Source organism: Silene latifolia, chromosome 9 (assembly GCF_048544455.1).
Source record: "Silene latifolia isolate original U9 population chromosome 9, ASM4854445v1, whole genome shotgun sequence".
Lineage (NCBI taxonomy): Eukaryota > Viridiplantae > Streptophyta > Magnoliopsida > Caryophyllales > Caryophyllaceae > Silene > Silene latifolia.
In genome coordinates this window covers 94,391,529-94,413,386 of record NC_133534.1, presented here as the reverse complement: position 1 = coordinate 94,413,386, position 21,858 = coordinate 94,391,529, and positions in this window count along the sequence as shown.

Below are 21,858 nucleotides of genomic sequence, written 5' to 3'. Positions count from 1 at the left end.
CCCAAGGGGAAAATTCAAACCTAATTGGGCCGGACCATACCTAGTCAAATCCATACTCCTAGGGGGTGCGGTTAGACTCACAGACCTAGATGGGAATGAGTTTTCAAACCCCACAAACCTTGACCAACTGAAACGATACTATGCCTAGAATAGGACAAAAACGCGCCTCGCGTAAACCCATGTGTTGCTCCTGTGGCACTAAATAAACGGCCCCTGGCCAAGCTGAAATAAGCTAAGTGTCACTATGCTCTTGCATTTTGACAAGATTATCATCCTCATATCATCAAATAAACTAAATTCGCACCTTGAGAACAAGCAAAAGCTCATGCTTATTTTTCTATGTTCATTGCAAGCTCTTGCTTCGAACAATTATTCTTTTACATTTACTCGAACTACGCGCAAGGGTTTGATTTCGCTTTTTTAAGTAAATACGTAGGCAATCCTTCACGGGATTCAACCCGTTATACCTAAAATGTAAATAGAAGGACATTTGCATTGCATTTGAAATTCGACAAGAATAATAAAAGAAAATCACGGCGGTTTCTTAACCATTTAACCTTTTTTATTTCATTCATTTTCTAATAATAATAGTACGCTACATAATAAAAATAGAATAGGCTACGATTCTAAAAATCCCTCCTTTTTATTACAACAATAATAATAGTACTCAAATAATAAATAAGGACTCGGGCTATTCCTCCATCTTCCCCTTGCCCTTGTCATTCTTGTCATATTTCTTGTCACGACCTCGAGCCGGGCGCTCTTGCACCACTTCAGACCTAACCACCAACGGTCTTTCTCGAGGCCTAACTCTTCCATTCTTGCCAACCACCATTTCCGCAACAGGAGTAGTCTTTGATTTCTTCGAAGGATGAATGACCTGAAATCCAGCTTCTTCTTCTCCTTCTGTCAGATGCTTCTACTTCTCTTTCTCTCCCTCGCGCACCTTGTAGTCAACAGGCTCGCGCTTCCTCAGTCTCTCGCGTTCTTCCGAAGTCGCAGCCTTTCTCCACCTCAGATAGGAATCCGACACCCACAAAGCATTGGCGGAGAAGCTAAAGAACCACATGTTCCTTTGGGCCCATTTGATAGCCCACTCTCTTCGGCTCTCGGTGGTAAGCGCTACAGTAGTCTGCGGAACGGTATCAAGCCTCGGGATAGTCTGCTTCAGCCCGACTTGCCTCATCAATCTTTCCGGAAAGATGCATACCATGAACTCCAATCCCGGAATGCGCACGGACCTAGTGAGATTCAAAGAAGACACTCCAGTAACAGATTTGAGGTGCCACCATGGTACAACCCACCTAATCAACGGGCCATCATCATTCTTCAGCTTGTTCTTCCAATAGTCGCAGACCCGAGTGAAGTCCACCATGTACAACCGCGTCCTCATCGCAATCATACGGGAATGATAAGAAAGTGCATGAACTGGGGGCTCGAGCAGTCGGAGCCGTTCCATAAGCCAAACCTACCAAAAGCAGGTATTAGACACCCGAAAAAAAAAAACCAAAAAAAAAACCAAAAAAAACGAAAAAAAAAACAAAAAAAAACGAAAAAAAAAAAAAAAAAAAAAAAAAAAAAAAGTGTCTTTTACCTGTAAGATAACCGGACTCCCCAAAAATGGCAGATCGCGGTTGGATTTCCTATTGTCCAAACCGAAGATAATCTCCCCTAAGCATAAACAAGCTGGGTTCCTGCGCAGCTCCATTTGTTCGACAAGACCCAAAAGACGGGGATCACCTCGCAAATCTTCATCGACGTGTCCATGGAAGGCATACACATGCAGCAAACAAAAGCCAAATGCTCTCCTCCTAGCAACATAAGAGACAGTGGGGTCAGCCCTGTTAAGGAATCGGTCTACAAAGTCCAGCATTCTCACGCCTTTCGGGGTAACCAAGCGATCCACCTCGAGTCTAGTCAATCCGAGCAGGTGTCTGAATTTGCTCTTATACCCTTGTGAAGTAGAAGGAATGGCAGGTAAATGCTCGGGATCCCACCCACCAATAGCAGCAATTTCCTCCCAGAAGTAGAAGCCTCATCACCTGCAACATTAAAGTAAATTTAGGCCGCGTCACATGACGACAAGCCTTTGTTAAGTAGTTTTCGAGCCTCCAGAGCCCTGAAAACTGCCCTTTCCATGCCATCTTTGGCCATATTCCCACCAACCCAATCACTCGTGTGATAAATTGGGTCAAGTCAAGTCCAATTCAAAGCCTAGTTCCGGGTTCAAGTCGAAATTCGGCAGCATTTCGTTATAACGGCGATTATGCCCTGGAAAGGTGTCCTGAAAAAGTTGTCACAAACCAAAATTTCGGGATGGCAGAAAGTTTACCCATCATCCAAGGATCCCAAATATCAAATTTCGTCGCCAATGGACAATCCTAAGGCTATTTTCGAAGCAACTTACGGTTCAGCTGTAAAACCGTCTCAAAATTCGCTCAAGGGCTCAAAACTCGATGAAAATTCAAAGCAAACACATGGTTATATTCCTAACATTGCCTACTATCCATTTCTAACATCAATTTGGCAAAGCAAATCCATTTGGGGGAAAAGCCCCAAATTTTCGATCAAAAGGGTCGAAAACCCTAAATCTCGGGGCTCAAAATTCGACAAATGTAGATGATTAATGCAAGATTAAGACACATACCACGATTAGTCATGTTTAATGCAAGCTTTTGGATCAAACCTCGACGGAAATGGTGAAGATTTGAGAGAGAAATTAAAGGAAATGTGTTTCGAAATAATGAATTATAATCCTTCTGATTTCGCGTTTTTACGCGGAAATAGCCAATTTGGGGAAAGGACGCAGCAGGCGCTGCACCTCTTCCAAGAAACGCAGCTCTTGCTGCGCCTCTTCCTTGCGTTCCCTCAATACAAATTTTCAAAAATTCGTTATGAGTTCGTTATTAGTGGGCCCATCTTTGGTGCGCCTCTTCTTCAACGCTATTGTATTCTTTTGGCCCGTTTCGATGATTTTCTTTCGTTCCGGTCCGCATTTTGTCCAGCGCAGCAGTATTTTGCAGTATTGCTCAAATCATTTTATCCGACGCAGTAGTATTTTGCAGTACTGCTCATTCGAGATTTCTCCCACGACGATCAAGATGTTCCTAGTCGTCTGTCCCCGACGCAGTAGTATTTTGCAGTACTGCTCACTCGAGACTTCTCCCTCGACGATCAAGATGTTCCTAGTCGTCAAAATATTCCCCAGCAAGAGTTCGCTTGAGACCGACGCAAGCAGATTCAACCTCAAGTTTTGCCAGAGTTCGCTTGACACCGACGCAAGCGGATTTCCCCAGCAGTTTCTACCGACGTCCTGCTGCTTTCAATATTTCTTGTTTCCCCGCGAAGTTCGATTAAGTCTCAGGTATGATCTCTCCTTATGGTTGGCGAGCTTCCTTACGTAGTCTAATGGACTTTAAACGACCCTCCCCGATAGTCGACAGACTCTAAAATGTTCCCGACGATAGGTCCTTGGCTCAGACCCCTTGAGCCGCCTCGCGTCGCCATAGTCGTCGTCAGTTGTAATCTTCGATTGAACTGATGGCTATACTTTGACTTTCGCCTTGTCCAAGCCTCAGTCAAAGTGGGGGCTCTGTAGACACCTCGTTTCTGCACCCCTCGCAAACCACCCGGTGATGATTGGGCCGCATGTTTGATTCGCGGAACGATTTGTGACAGTTCGTAAGATTATCGTCAAGTGTTTGCTCAAATATTAATGTCGACCTCTTAGTTGTCATCTACGTCCGATACGGTCGTTTTGGCGAAAGAATTAGAGTACATTCGAGTCCGGGTCAAAAACCGTCTCCATTTTCGATAATCTGTTAAATCCCGAGTCAGAATGTTCTGGAATGTTCCGGATATTTCTATTCCATATTTCATAAATTTTATCTTTTGGCAAATAATATCCCGTAATATTCACAAGATAATCGGATTATTTCCGTCCTACCATAACTCAAACGCGGAAATCTTTCTTCAACGGAGGAAACCTCCACGGGAATAGACGCAGACAGTCTTTGCGCCTCTTCCCAGGCCCTTCTTTGCATGATTTACGTATCTTTTTCATATCTTTCCGAGATTCACTTCCAAAGAGTCTCCGAAACCCTAATTCCTCCACGTGATTAGTATAAATAGGAGCCTTCGCTCCTCATATTTCTCACGCGAGTGTCCGCACTTCTCTTCTCCCTTTGCATTCTAGACTTCGTTCTTACTAATTGGCGCCTACGTGCTTGGACTTCCGACCACGTAAGCTCGGATCTTTCCGGGTACCAGCCTCTCCGTTTGCATGACCGACCAATTTGACCAACTACACTCAATCAACTTAAATTAATCAATCGTTTTCCTCTTACGAGGGCACTTTCCTTGCATTCGCGTCGAGCATTCACTAGTCGATATCTTAGTTCGTCTAGTTTCGTCAACATGTAAGTCTGAGGGTGTATATTCCTCTTTTATTTATTGTATTTTTACTTTATCGTATCACTCATGTAAGATTTATGTCGAAAACACCGTTAAAATCGATTTCTAAAACCCTTCGTTAAAACCTGTTTTTGCGGATTTCCCGTAGACAGACGTCGAGAAAAGACGCAGCAACTGCTGCGCCTCTTCGAAGGAGCGCAGTTCCTGCTGCGCCTCTTCGTGAGGCTGCCGCAGTTCCTGCTTCTTTTCTTCTTCTTCGTCCTCTGTAATTCGTCTTTGGTTATTTGTTTCGTTTATTTTCTTTAATTCTTAATATCACAGTAGTTTAATATTCACATGTATATTTTATTCATCATTAATTCACATGTTCTAATCATTATAAATCCGACTTAAATCCCTTATAATTCATATTTGCGGGTTTTCGTTATTAATATTCAAATCCGGGTTTTAGAGATTCAATTCGTTCATATTGAGTTTCTGGAATTCATCCTTTGATATATTTGCATCCATATTCATTGTTAATTCGTCATTAATTCATCATGTTTAGTTTGTTTCATTCACCGATGTCACTAATTAATCTTATTCCATGTAAATAATCCATCTTAATTCCGTCTCATCCATGTTTATCGCTTTCATGACCCGTTCATATGCAAATAATACATTAAATCACTTTCATCCGAGTCGAATAATTTAATCGATCCTTAAATTAACCAATTAACATTAACGATTTGCAGTTCCGGCTTCACAGCCAGAACTCACCCTTGGAACAGACGCAGCAACTGTTGCGCCTCTTCCAGAGGGCGCAGTCCTGCTGCGCCTATTCCAGGTTGAGCTCTGTCCCTGAACTCCGTTTCTGCCTTGACTTAGTTTAATTAGTTTACGTATTAATTCACTAATATTCGTATTATCACCCTAATTCCTGTTCGTTAATTTATTTATTTATTTCTTTTAATTCTTTTTCTCAAATCATCCGTTTTAAAGGTATTTTCGACATAAATCGCCTATTCTGTTGTAATCAATGTAATTTTCATTTTTGTAATTTATTGTATTGCTTTTATCATTTGTATGCTTTCACATGTAAATCGACATGAAATCCAACTTCGACCTAATTGTATGATTAAATTAATTATTCACCGACTTAGTTAAATCTTCACATGCTAGGATTAAAACTTGGATGTTGCATTGCATGCATTATAGCCGACGATATATCGAGTACGAATAACTTCCCTAATCATTAGTAGAGGCCGCTATCGAGGCGGGCGGGATTAGGTGTTCGATCAAAAGAGCTTCCTAATACGTACCCTCACCCCTTACTCCAGATCTCCGTGAGCACCCGTGTTCATTGGCATCCACGAGAGTCATTCTAGACATAGAATGCTAAGGGTAACGATTGCTTAGTGTTCATGTCACTACTTTGTGTCTTGACATGACACGAGGTATTCGAACGGTTCCAATTTCCCATAAAAATTGGTGGCGACTCCTTACAAAATGCAAACGCTTGTCCCCGTTTCCCACCAAGCGCCCCCGTGGGCGGCCCGCTGTCCACACTTATCACCGACGTTGAACTCGCGCTTGATGATTCTCTTGTCATGCCAGCGCTTCGTCTTCTCCTTGTAGATCCTAGCATTATCATAGGCCAGCAGCCTAAATTTCTCTAACTCATTAAACTGTGTCATACGTTTCTCACGAGAGAGGTTAGGATCTAAATTCAAATCACAAATGGCCCGCCAAGATTTATGTTCTAATTCAACAGGCAAATGACATGTTTTACCATAAATCAATCGGAAAGGTGACATCCCAATTGGCGTTTTAAACGCGGTCCTATAAGCCCACAAGACATCCTCCAACTTAAGACTCCAATCTTTTCGTGATTTAGAAACAACTTTAGCTAACATTTCTTTCAATTCTCGGTTATAAATCTCAACTTGACCACTAGTTTGGGGATGATACCCCAAACCTCTACGATGTTGCACACCGAATTTAGTCAACATAGCACAAAGTTGTTTTTCTTTAAAATGCATGCCTCCGTCGCTAATGACAACCCTATGGACACCAAAACGAGGGAAGATTATCTTTTTAAACAGCTTAATCACGGCTTTTGCATCGCAATGAGGGGTAGCAACAACTTCTACCCATTTGGACACATAATCTACGGTTACGAGGATATATTTATTACCTTGACTGCTCGGAAAGGGTCCTTGATAATCAATGCTCCAGACATCAAAAATCTCAACCTCTAGAATACCTACCTGTGGCATCTCATGTCTCTTTGAAATATTCCCCGATCTTTGACAAGCATCACACTCAGCAACAAAATTTCGACAATCTGCATGCAAAGTTGGCCAATAGAAACCAGATTAGAGTACCTTAGCCACAGTCCGGAACGGACCATGGTGACCACCATAGGCAAAAGAGTGGCAAGCTTCTAGGATATCCTTGACCTCCCATTGAGGCACACATCTCCGGATAAGATCGTCTGCACATTCCTTGAAAACAAATGGATCATCCCAAAAGTATTGTCTAGCATCATAAGCAAACCGCTTCTTCTGCTACCATGAAAGCTTGGGTGGTATTTTACCTGTCACTGCAAAATTAGCATAATCAGCAAACCACGGAGGTGGATAAGACCCCGAATTAGTATTAGCTAACAGACTCTCATCAGGAAAAGAATCAATAATGGGTAACGAATCTTCCCTTTCTGTCACCTACAAACGAGATAAATGGTCAGCCACCACGTTCTCTACACCTTTCTTATCTTTAATCTCCAAATCAAACTCCTGCAAAAGGAGTATCCACCTCAAAAGCCTCGGCTTCGCATCCTTCTTAAGAAAGAGAGTCTTCAGCGCTGGATGGTCAGTATAAAAAATAACCTTAGAACCCAACAAATAAGACCAAAATTTATCTAAGGCAAAAACTACAGCTAGAAACTCCTTCTCAGTTGTGTAATAATTAACTTGAGCCTCATCCAGAATTCGGCTCGCATAATATATGGCATTCAAAACTTTATTTTTCCGCTATCCTAAGACTGCACCAATCGCATAATCGCTAGCATCGGACATAATCTCGAATGGGAGGTCCTAATCAGGCGGCTGAATGATTAGCGCAGAAACCAAAGCCTCCTTTAACCTGTTAAAAGCTAAAAGGCACTCATCAGTAAACTCAAAAACAGCATCTTTAAGAAGCAATTGTGTAAGTGGTTTAGCAATTTTCAAAAAACCCTTAATGAACCGCCGATAAAAACCAGCATGGCCAAGGAAACTCCTCACCCCTTTAACATTCATAGGAGCAGGCAGTTGCTCAATCACTTGCACTTTTGCTTTATCAACATGTATGCCCTTATCAGAAATCAAATGTCCCAACACAACTCCCTCATTGACCATGAACTGACATTTTTCCCAGTTTAAAACAAGATTCACATCAATACAACGCTGCATGACTTTATCAAGGTTAGCTAAACAACGATCAAAGTCATTACCATAAACTGAGAAGTCATTCATAAATACCTCCATAATATTCTCTATATAATCAGAAAAAATCACCATCATGCACCTCTGAAAGGTAGCTGAGGCGTTAAACAATCCGAAAGGCATTCTGCGGTACGCAAAAACACCCTGTGGACAGGTAAAAGTGGTCTTACTCTGATCATCCGGATGAATAGGGATCTGAAAGAACCCTAAATTTATTAGAGGCTAGTCTTTCGGTCATCTGGTCAACAAAAGGGAGGGGGAAATGGTCTTTCTTTGTGGCGGCATTTAACTGTCTGTAGTCAATGCACATCCGCCAACCTGTTACAAATCGAGTTGGTATTTATTCATTTTTCTCATTTTGTACCACATTTCTTCGGGACTACCTGAACTGGGCTAACCAACTTAGAGTTGCCAACTGTATAAATAATACCTGGATCGAGTAATTTCATCACCTCAGCCATGACAACCTCCTGCATCTTCGGATTCAGCTTTCGCTGACCCTGTCTGTAAGGCCTGTGACCCTCCTCCAGCTCAATTCTGTGCATACAAATGTCAGGGCTGATGCCCTTAATATCATCCAAAGAGTAACCCAAAGCTTTCCTATTTTTCTTAAGTACACACATCAAAGCAGAAAGCTGGTTATCGTCAAGCTTAGCACTAACAATATTTGGGTATTGCTCCGTATCATCTAAAAAGACATACTTAAGATTTGGAGGAAGTAGATTACGCTCTGGCACCTTTACCTCAACAGCATAGTCAGAATCAGCTTCAATGGTATAGCAAGTGTTTACCAAATTTGCGTTGGCCAGGCTTATGATCATCTCATCTTCTTCCTCTGTGAGGTCGTGGTCTTCCATTACTGCTTCCAAAACATCCAGCTCATCAGCATTCTTCGCTGGATTAACTGCACACTTATCTAAACGGGTTAAATCAGCTAAAGGATCCTTGGCTAAGGATTCCCTCCAGTTACAATAACAGCCCTGTCAACAATATCAACGGAATAACACGTATCATCATCAGCAGGTTCAATCGTAGTGCGAGCAAGACTGAACTAAATTGTGTCATCCCCTACCTCCAAGGTCAAGACTCCGCGTTTGACATCTATCACGGCCCCAGCCGTATGTAAAAATGGTCTACCTAAGATAATAGGTATCTGACTATCCTCAACAATGTCTAAAACGACGAAATCGACAGGAATAAAGAACTTACCCACTCGAACGGGTACATCTTCTAAAATTCCTAAGGGTCTCTGAATCGATCTATCTGTCATCTGAAGGGTCATATTGGTCACCTTAAGGTTACCTATATTAAAATTTTCACACATAGAGTATGGCATAACACTAACACTGGCCCCTAGATCATAAAGAGCTTTCCCAAATTCATGGTTACCTATAGTACATGGAATTAAAAAACTACCCGGGTCTTTTAATTTAGGTGGTATGTTACTTCGTGAAAGAACATTACACTCCTCCGTGAAAGCAATACTACCAACATCATTAAAATTCTTCTTACGCGTCAAAATATCCTTCATAAACTTAGTGTAGAAAGGTACCTGGGCAATTAAGTCAGTGAAAGGAATGGTTACCTCAAGATTCTTGACGATCTCCAAAAACTTACCGAACTTACGCTCCAACTTTGTATTCTTTAAACGCTCCGGATACGGGACTGCAAGACTTGTCGTAGGGTCGACAATTTTCGTCTTCCGAATGTTTAAAATCTCCATCAAATCGTCACTAGCTGAGGTATTTTGCAATTCAATTGACGGATTTTCATTCAGCACTGGCGACCCAGTCGATCGACCATGGGGCTCGTCGATCGACCAAGTACACTGGGTTCAAATAGTTCCTGGCCAGAAACTTTTTTGTCAGAGAATCTGGTCGATCGACTGGTATTGTTGGTCGATGGACCACTGGCACTGGCAGTAGAGTTCGTTTTCGCACCAGAATTTAAATCTGACTTTTCATCATTTTCCGAGTCTTTTCTTGGCTTATCAGGACTGTCATATGAGAGACCACTGCGGAGGTGAATTGCATTAAGTGTCTCGATAAGAACCTCACGATTGCTTGAAGAATTAGCGACTTGGTTAGCCGCTAAAATCTCCAACTGCTTCTCAAAATTCTTTGCAGATTCAATCCCAGCTTCTTCTATTTTAGTAACTTGAACCAAAAGAGCTCGGATTATTTCTCTCAATTCCGAGGTCTCATTTGAGTTATGAACAGGAATTTCAATTTTCTTCTCGGAAGCCTTAGAAGACTCGAGCTTTTCGAACCGGGCATTAATAGAAGCTTCAAGTACCGCAACGGCACTCATTTCATCACTTGGCTTTCGCGAATTCCCACGCGAACTCCCATATTCAGCTCTATGAACTGCCATCTCCTCAATAGTGTTCCAACCTTTATCAGAATCCACATTGTTTTGGAACCTACCATTTACAGCCGCATCAAGGATGACTCTGTAGTCATCGTACAAGGCATTATAAAATTGGTTGCAAAGGTACCACTGCTAAAAACCGTGGTGAGGAACAGATCGAACTAGTTTCTTGAAACAGACCCATGCTTCATGTAATTCCTCATCGGGTCCTTGCTGGAAATTTGTAATTTAACTTCTCAAAGCATTGGTTTTCACAGGCGGATAATATCTTTTCTAGAAAGCCAAAGCTAGAGATATCCAGTTTGTAACTCCAGCTGCTACCTTATCAAGGTAGCGGTACCACTCACGCGCAGAATCTTTCAAGGAGTAGAGAAATAATGTCTCCTTTACTTCATCTTGGGTCACTCCAGCCGGTACAGATATGGAACAACAATAATCCGTGAAGATCTCCATATGCTTCCCAGGATCTTCATCTGGTAATCCCCCAAACAGGTTCCGCTCCACTACAGAGATGTGAGAGGGGCAGATGTCAAAAGTCCCCTGTGTAGGAACAGGGAGGCTAAATCCCTGAGGAATATCTTGTACCTTTGGCTGAGAATGATCATATATTGTTGGCATGATTGTAGCAAAATCGGGAGTACTCAAGTCTTCCTCTCAAAATCTTCTTCTAACTGTGCACAAGCAAAACTAGAACGAAAAGGTAAGCAACGGCCTCAAGGAACCAAAGTTCCTTGAGACAAGAAAAATAAACTAAAAATAAAGCAAACAGAATTACACCGTCTCCCCGACAACGGCGCCAAAATTTGATACCGTAGTTTTGTATCAAAGTTAAATTTATAAACCAAACTAAAACTATACCTAGTGATAGAAAGGGTCTAACCATAGAGAGACAAGGTCAATTCTATTTGCTATTTTTAATCTATTGAAAGAACAATTGTGGGGGGGGGGGGGGGGGGGGGGAGTTGGTTGGTTGATTCTAAACTAATTACTAGAATTTAAATGAAGTTTAAAATAGATATTAAAAAGCAGCTAGGAACTTCGGTTCACCATGGCTTAAGGGTCAGTCAGGTAAAGTCAAGGTCTATCCAATACCGTCTCAGGATGTCAAATAGGTCCTCAAATTTGATACCGTCGTTTTGTATCAAAGTTAAATTTATAAACCAAACTAAAACTATAGCTAGTGATAGTAAGGGTCGAACCACAGAGAGACAAGGTCAATTCTATTTGCTATTTTTAATCTATTGATGTAACAATTGTTGGGGGGGGGGGGGTTGGTTGATTCTAAACTAATTTCTAGAATTTAAACGAAGTTTAAAATAGATATTAAAAAGCAGCTAGGAACTTCGGTTCACCATGGCTTAAGGGTCGGTCAGGTAAAGTCAAGGTCTATCCAATACCGTCTCAGGATGTCAAATAGGTCCTCTAAGTCCCTATTCGAACTAAGACTCTCGGTCTTCTTTCACCCTAGAATGAAACTAGATTGCTTTCGCTACACTAGTCTTTCCAATTACTTGTGAGAAATCTAACTCCGCTAATCTCTCAATCTAGCAAGGGGTAAAATCTCACAAAAGTAAATAAGGCCGGTACGGGTTCAACCTAAACTTAATAAAATTAACTCATGACGCCATGGATTCCCTAATTCCTAGCATAAGAATTTAGCTACGCATGATTAAGAATATGACAATTACAAAATTAAAGATACAGAATAAAATTGACATGATTGAATTAGAATTAAAACTAAAGGACTAAAATTGAATTGCTTAAATATAAAATTGGAAAAAACTAGAAATGAATAGACAAGAATAAAAGAAGATTGAAATTGAATTAAAGCTTACTAAAGAATTCGATGAACAAACAATTGATTAAATTCGTAGCCTCCACTTTGTGTTTCCAAAACTAAGTCTAAAACTTCAGTTCTCCAATAATAAAAAGCATAACCTAAATTATTTGTTACGTTCTACTAATAATAGTTAGGCCCATAAGATAAATTACAAGTGGGCTTTCAAAAGACAAACGCGTAAAAGAAATCGCAGCATCGAACTCTGGTCGATCGACCAGGTGACACGGTCGATCGACTGCCCAGTACAGTTCTGGCAACATTGCTTCCTCTGCTAAACTCTACGGTTGATCGACTGCCCTCCAACTTCATGCACGCATTCCGAGACGATCAAGTTCTGAGCTCCTAACTTCATAGTTTCTATAAAATGCGCCCGGGTACAGATAAAGGCTTGATTTAGCTTACTTCCGATCATTCCTACAATAATGACATAGGAAATACAAAGTAAACCGTTTCGGGAGAAATAATAGCTTAAAGCTAACAATTACGCATAGAAATAGGTGCCAAAACCGCTAATAAAGTGTATAGAATATGCACGTATCATATTTCTCCTCATAGGTCTTCAATTGTCGTGATGCATAGGCAATGACTCTACCATTTTGCATAAGTACACATCCCAAGCCATTCTTTGAAGCATCGGTGTATACTTCAAAATTGTCACTCCCTCCCGACAAGGCTAACACCGGGCCCGTGGTTAGGCGTTCCTTTAGGGTCAAGAAGGCCGTCTCACAAATCCTGTCCCACTTAAAACGTTTTTCTTTTCTCATCAACGATGTCAAAGGCCTAGCAATCTTGGAGAAGTCTTTCACGAATCGGCGATAATACCCAGCTAGGCGTAAGAAGCTTCGAATTTCCGCTACATTCTTGGGTGCCACCCACTTAGACACGGCCTTAATCTTGGTAGGATCCACGACAACTCCTTACCTTGATATCACATGACCTAAGAAAGCCACCTTCTCCAACCAAAACTCGCACTTACTAAGCTTTGCATAAATTTGGTGCTCCCTCAAGGTTTGAAAAATGATTCTTAGGTGTTCCTCATGCTCTTCCTTGCTCTTAGAGTAGACCAAGATATCGTCTATGAATACTACCACAAATTTGTCCAAGTACGGACTAAACACCCTATTCATGAGATCCTTGAAAGCGGTCGGTGCATTTGTTAATCCAAATGGCATTACCACGATCTCATAATGCCCGTACCTTGATATAAATGCGGTCTTTGGGATGTCCTCATCCCTTATCATAAATTGGTGGTAGCCCGATCGTAAGTCAATATTTGAAAATACCCCGACTCCACTAAGTTGGTCAAACAAATCATCGATCCTTGGTAATGCGTACTTGTTCTTGACGGTGACATTATTCAACTCCTATAATCGATGCATAACCTCAAAGTCTCATCCTTCTTCTTTACAAATAGAACCGGTGCTTCCCATGGTGAAACACTCGGTCTAATGTAACCCTTATCCGCGAATTCCCAAAGTTGTTTCTTCAATTCCTCCAACCCTTTTGGACCCATCCGGTACGGGGCCTTAGAGATTGGTCTCGCACCCGGTTTCAAATCTACTCTGAATTCTACTTCTCTTGGAGGAGGTAATCCGGGTAACTCCTCCGGAAACATATCCTCAAAGTCTCCCACCACAGGTATCTCTTGAGCTTGTGGTCTTTTCATATTAGTGTCCCATACATGACACAAGAGCATAGGACAACCCTTCTTCAAATATGTCTTCAAAGTCATCACCAAAACTAGTTTCACTTTTGGTTTGACTAAGTAACCTTTGTATGACACCCTAGCACCTTTGGGTCCTTTTAAAGAGATTTTCTTTTGATAGCAAGCTTTACTGGCTTTGTGTCTACTTAGCCAACCCATCCCTAGGATTACTTCAAATCCTTCTAAAGGAAATTCAAAGAGGTTTACCGGAGAGTTGGTTTCGGTACTATGGTCAACGCCTCCTTATACACTTTTGAACATATGACGGACTCTCTTGAAGGTAAGGACACATTGTCATTGGCTAGTTCTCCCTCCCCCAAACCTAGGGTCGACACATGACTCTTAGACACAAAAGAATGAGTGGCCTCCTAGTCAAATAAAACGAAATAAGGATGAGAATTAATAAGGAATGTACCGGAGACAATGTGGGCATCCTCTTCGGCTCTCTTCTTATTCATGGCAAAGAGTTTGCCACTAGACTTGGGTTCAGCTTATACCGTTCTTGCCGATTGGGTTGGCCTACTTCCCGATGTATTGCCTCCCGCGAAGCTTGTTGCTCTAGATGGAGCTCCCCGGTTGAAATTTTCCCGGTTGTTTCCAGCATTGAAAGTGGGGTTAGCATTCCTCGGGTTGCTCTATGCCCCCGAATTCCGGTTGTTGGTCCCGCTTTGAGAAGGAGTAAAGTAGGAGTTTCCTTGCCCAAACCTCCGGTTGGGCCCTTTTTGGGTGCTAGTACACTTCACTTTCTTGTGGCCGAGGCCACCACAACTGTAGCACCTTAATCCTCCTCCTTCACTCGCAGCTCTACCTCCGTAGCCACCCGATCTTCCATAGCCACTTGTTGGTGCTCCTCCCGAGTAGGACCTAGCTTAATTGAAGTTAGACTTCTTGGGTTGATATCCTCCACCTTCACTTTCGGTCTTTCTTTTCTCCTTGGACCTCTCCTTAGCATCCTTGGTCATGCCGAGTAGCCTCTCCGCGTTTCCGGCCCTAGCAAAGACCTCTTTCACACTTGACAATTCTCCAGGTGGGAGATTCTCTAGGATCTTGACAATCAATCCTTCCTCAAATTTGAGAGCCAATTGTGATTGGCTAAGGTGGAGGTCTTCGACATAAGTAGCTAGCTTATTAAAGCGGATATAGTAATCTTGTACCATCACCGCATCCGTCATAACAAATCGGTCGAACTCCGCCTGGAGTTTGCATCTCACATGTTCGGGGATGAACTCATTTTTCATTTCTACCTTGAAATCGGTCGAAGGGATGGCAGCCTCGCCTCTCTCCTCATAGAAGTCTCTCACTGCGTCCCTTTCCGTGTCCCACCATCCTCCCGTAATGTTAGGATTCATTAATCTCATTAATTTACATATTCATATATGAAATAATTTATTTAGTCATAAAATAAATGTTAGATCTTATGCATGCAAACATAATAAAAGGGAGATGGAAAAATCGATTTCTCACCATCTAATTTCGGCCATTTGGGCACCAACAAGATCTCCTTCTTGTTAGTTCTTGAGCTTTCCGACAATGGATGAACAAAGGATCCAAATTAGAATCCCTCCCAAAAGTGAATACCCAAGGAATACCCTTAATAACCAATATTATTGTGATCTAGTAACAATATTAGTCTTACTTAAAAATGACACAAAATATTAATTTGTTCTTGAATATTTCGCTCAAGAGGGGAGTGATATGTGAGCTTTATTTCTCTAAGTTTTCACAAATTGTTGAGAATGTTATATTATTCTCACACTAGAAAAATTATTAAGTAAGGTAATGAATAATTGTGGAAAAAAAACCAATGGTATTTTCCTTGTGGAAAAACCGGTTTTAGGGGGAGGGTTATTGGGGAGTCAATGCATGCAAAAGATGCTCTTCACAAAAGCTTGTAGGGTTACATGGCTAGAGATTAGGCTTAATCATTATGTTTTCTCTTATTAAAATAATCAAAACAATTTTTCCACTAATACTCCCTCCAATTTTTCGGTACATACAAAATAAAATGGAAGGTCCATTTTATTTTGTCATTTGTCAATTGTGACATAGGTGACATGTTACTTGACATGTGAATGTGTAATGTATTTTTAACATATTAAAAATCAACATACTCATAAAATATGTCATATACAAAATCCACTAGTAATTCGTAATCACTTGTACCAAAATGGTTTATCAAATTATAAATTACAACGTCTTGTATTTATAATAAATTATTCATTCAATTTAAATTATTTCGTAAACAATAATTTTATCTAAGTAATAAAAAAATTCGATTACTTAGATCGTATGTCATTTAATCAAATTACAATAAGACACGTTAACTTTACTCACAAAATCATCCGTCAATTTTAAGCAATTTAATTAACTCGTATCGGCATACGATTAATTAAATAATCAATTAAGAGTATTTCCCTATAGGTATGACCTAAGGTTATCAACTGATCACCACCGTCGCACGTCAGTAACGTCAAACTCTATCAGCCAATCGTTACCGATATGTGTGGACCAGTTGACTGTAAAATATTACATCCCACATGTATTCTTAAAATGAGATTTAAACATGTGATCATCATGATCGACAGTTGTGATCGCATTATTGTCGGAGGACACATATTCCAACAATCTCCCACTTGTCCTCAACAAGTGTGCGTCACCAATTCCCTTGTCCTATTACTATCTCCCATTCAATGCAAGGTGTCGTTCAGGTCGTACTTGCAAGTGATCATATCGAGAGTGGTTTTCTCGATCTGGAGAATAACTGATTGACCGGAATCATCTACCATAGATACCTTTCGAGCGTGGCCACGCATTTCCAGTTCATTACTCCTCGAGTGGCCCTGAGATATTGTTTTAACCCTGACAAGGGAGTGGACAATTCCTATCACACTATTCCCTTTGACTAGCCACAACCATCATAACCCAAAATATGCCCATTTGACCTTATTTACGAAGGTCGTAGTAACATAAATCAAAGTTAATATGAAACTGTGCCACCTTGGGCAAACAGTCTTTAGTCAAAAGAATTGACTCATTAGAATACTATAGTAGCTCTCGCCACGACCAGGCTATATAAATTTGCCAGAACTCTATAAGCGGTCATAAGGCCCGACAAAGTGTTCCTAACAGTCTGCCTATGTGATCGACTAGTCATCTCACATGACTCCATGGCACTTGAACTTGCCATCAATCGCATCACACTCTAGTCATTTCGAGACGTCGCCTCATACAAGTGACTATGGGCAAATACCATGTTAATTCGGGTTCACTTTAACGGGGTTCAATATTGTCTCTACAACCCGTTTGGATGTAACAAGGTATAAAAGGAGTTTTATATTTAAAAACTCGAACGACAAATGTGATTATCACATATGAATAGTCAATACCTGATTACTACTTCATATTTTTATAATCCATTTTCATCTTATATGTAGTTTTTCATCTCAATGCAATTGAAATGACATATGACATGACTCATCATGTTAGGCCTATGAGAAGGCTTTGGTTAGTAGGTTTTATCAATTTCTTGTACCTTACTCAGCCTTACTACATACTCGTTTTCCTTTGTAATGTATACATTTGCATTACAAAACTTTCTGAGTACGTGTCTAGATCCAATCTAGACATAGGCCTCTAGCCTTAGAATAACTCCCACTGTTTTCACAGTGTGCGGGACTCATCCTTCTTGCGCATCTCATGATTGCAAGTGTACTCAATTTCCGTTGTAAATATCTCTCATTGTTCTTTATTGCCTAGAACGATTCTAGCAAATCTATTTCTTACATAGTCACAATGGTTCCTTAACCATCTTCACCTGTTTTGAATATGGTTTTGTCTGAAACCTTTCGCAATCTCAATTGTCATTCGTGTAACACCCTTACACAAATTTGTTAATTGCATAAAAAACACTTAACTTTCCATCCTTATTGTTTCCTCAAGCACTTAAGAATAATCTATATGGCTACTTGGTAACTATTACTTAAATTCGATTTGAAACAATTCATCATACTCAAAGTATATGAAGTGTTATACATCATTACTCATTTAATTGATCCGGCAGCGGAAACAAATGGAATCAATCAAATATGTTCAACTCGATTGAACTAATCATAAATCTTATCAACATAAGACTTCTTATTTGATGCTAATATCATGTAGGTTTATCTCCATAAATCCGGATATTAAAGATGTATTATAATACTCCATAAGTGTCAAATCATTCCCAATGATCAATATGTCATCCACATATAAGACTAATTAAAATTTCTGTAACTCCACTAAACTCCATGTATAAACACAACTTCTCGACTTATCGGGAAAATTTTTATACCATGATCAAATCATTGATTCCAACTCATTGATGTCCTACTCAAGACCATCTCTTAAGTTGCACATTATCTCAGAATTGCTACAAAACTCAAGACATGTATTGAATACATTCCTTCTAATTGAAGAAGTGGGTTTTAGATTCACTTGCTATATGTATATCATCATAATGAAACACAATCCCTAAGAAGATCCAAATTGACTTAAGCATTTCAACTAGTGCAAAACCTTTTGCTACCAATCAAGCTTTGAAATCTCTATTTATTAGTACAAAACCCTTTGTCACTAATAAAGCCTTTTATTTCGGATTTTCATGGCTCTAAGCCTTGTATTGAGTTGTGACTTAAATATTCTTATGTAAGTCATATGTTCATTACTTTCTAGAAGTAACATGAGTCAATTAATTGCTTTGTAAATTGTAAGCTTTTTACTTTCTGAAAGTAACACTAATCCATCATCTTCAACAAGTGATGAGTTTAACCTCCTAGGTTTTGAAGAAACAACGTCTTACACAAAACATCTCATGTAGCCAAGAAAGACCAGTTTCTTGCGACATAACATTCTTTGTGGCTCTTTGAATAATTTCTCCCACTCTGTCTTCTAGAAATAAACTTGTATTCTAGAAAGATAGCTTCACGAGCCACAAACCCGTTGTACTCGTGATTATAGTAAGGAAAAATGAGCATTTGTTTCTTTGTGAAAACTTAAAAGCATGGTACCCTACCATTTCATATCTCATATTAATCGTTTTAGATTTAGTGGAAAAATAATTTAGACAAAATGATAAAATCCCCAAAAGGATCAAGTAACTCAAAGTAACTTGATTAGAGTCCAAACCATATCGAATAGCGTTTGATTTCTTTATCCAACCACACATTATCCCATAATGCGTGCTAAGAGAGATTAATTTGTGATACTATATCACATTTCCTTTGGCTTATATCAAAGTCTTCACTTTGATAATCCCATCACGACTAAATCGTGATTCCTGGAACTCTTTGAACTTCTTCAAAGATTTCTCTATTTACCTTAATAAGTGAACACATTAGTTTCAACCTAAATCGTTGGTAAAAGAAAATGTCCAACCTATTTTGGATCAATGATTTACAACCTCGGTCTCCTTTTCAACCAAAAGGCACGAGACATCTTGCTTTGAATACAAGATACGCATATACCATAAGTATAACAATCTAATGGTTCCAAGAGTACTCGATAACTCTTTGCGTTCATCATTCCAGAATTTAAGGTTTAATCTTGGGTTACCAATTTGAGTCTTGCATCATCTACATGATATGTCATTCTAGTTTGCTTTAGAATATAATCACCTTCATAATGGGCTAGCCATACATCAAATCATGGTATATAGGGTTACAGAAGTGAAACCTCCTTTGTATCTTAACAAGTGTATAATCTTATTTAGATTTTATGCAATTAATAGTCATAATTAAGTACAACTTTAAACTCAAAAACTAGATTGAGTACACAATGACTCTATCTCTCAACATTATTGTTGCTAGTCGTCATATTCTAATCATCCTATGTATCAAATACAATGATGAAAACCACCACTGGTTTCTAATATTGACGAAGTTGTACTAGCAAAATTTATGTCAATCAAATAATTAGTTAAAGAAGAAGGTCCCATTAGATGTCCCACAACTAACTTGCTGATTCTTCAATAATTTGGGGTGGTTTCCTTTCTAGTGTCCAACAATTAAGACAATGGAAACTTTATCGGTCGGGATTGATAGGTTTAGTATCGTTATTCTCAATAACTCCACTTTTAACATTACCTTGTATCAATTCCATTCTAATTTTACTTCTTTGAACTTCGTCCTTTTTTTAACGGTTTAAGAGAATGCTCCCACTCATTTCAATGAGTCTTTCCTAAGAGAAGCAAAATTGAAATTCATGAAGACTGCTCTTCATTCGTTTGTTTAGTCTTAAAACTTTCATTGAAGTGGTTGCGGTATTTTGGTCAATTTTGATTTCCAACAAATCTAGTTACCAAAATGATATAACGTTTCAAAGTACTTAACTCAATTAAGCATATGAGAAACAATTCATTGTAAGTAGATATGTTAGTCAAGAATAAAAAACCCTTTTGATCACAAATAACTTTTATCTATACTCTTCACAAGAGATCCTTACAATGGATAATACGAGGTTTTTAGAAGAAAATTTAAATTTTGTCTTTAGTTACGATGTTTAAATGGAGATTTGAACTAAAATCGAAATGATATTGTATATAAATTGAGGTAAAGAAATAGAACAATATGATAACGGAATAGTGGAAAACTTAACATTTATCGTTTTATTAATACTTGTAAATAACAAGTAAAGCATTTACATAGTGACCTCTACCCAGCTATGATAAATGATTCCAAGATCCAAATTCATATTAACTTGGGCATCGGTAAAGACGAATACAACCCTCATCAATATAACTCGGTGGATTAACTCTTTAATCGATTCTACTTTTAGAACTCTTGGTCGATAAAATTACATTAATATTTATCTTTAGCCCGAAACACATCCGGCAACCGTCGAGAATACTTTCGTTGAGTTCAACCCAAATTTTGAATAAATGTTTCCATGATCCAAATTTACATCAACTTGCGCATCGGTAAAGCCGAATACAACCCTTATCTTTATAAATTCGGTGGGTAGACATTTATCACCCACTTCCCCTACGTAACAAGGTTTGTACCCCGGTAGGGCCGAGTGCACTCCCTCATGAAATAGGTTTTCATGGTTTCTACTTTTTGGTAAAGCTAAGTCTCAATTGTTTATTTTAGCGAGAGGTCATGTCAATTTATTATCTATCACGTTTTAAGTGAACTAAAGCGCTGAACTACGATAATTTTAATTGACAGGGTCGATAAACTCGATTAAATAAAATGCATGTTTTAGTTATGGCGATTTAGCGATGCATGCAACATATAAATAAAATGCAAAGCATAAAATAAAATCCTAGTATGGCCTTCCTAAAATAGTAAATTTAATAAACTATTACAAATGCGGAAACCAACTCCTTTGGTCACTTGAACTTCGGTCCTGGCACGCATTTCAAGGCAACACTTTCATTGATGCATCGCCTTCTCGAATGGCACCGTCTTCAAGGAACTCCGGAATAATTAAATTACAAAATGAATTACATAATTTCCTATTATACATTTGTAATAAAATAAAAATAAATCTATTAAATTACAAAACGGTGATACGAGATCACAATAATTAGAACTGAATCGATATTCCCATACATTTCGGGTAATATCAATTAAAACTAAGGCCATACTAAGTAAAATTACATAAATCAAAAATTACATAAAATTAAAATATGACAATCATAAATAAAATGCAGCATTATAATATGATGAGCATGCTAGATTTTATGCTAAATCGCCTTTAAAGAGCCAATATCGTATATTAATCGGTTTTTATCGATTTGCGTGATTTAACTTATTAAAATAACAATAATTACATAAATTCATATTTATATCCAAGTTAATTACCCTAACCATCTTAGGACTCAAAATTAGTCTCCACTAACATTTTGACAATAATTAAACTTGTTTTTCTTAATATTGTTCATAAATGGACCTAAAATATATAATTATGCTATAAACTTCAAATTAAATTATAAAAATTTCAAATAAATTCGAAATTTGAAATTTAAACTCATGAACATTCTGGAAAAATACCATGACACTCATAATGTTCAAAACTTAGGTTAA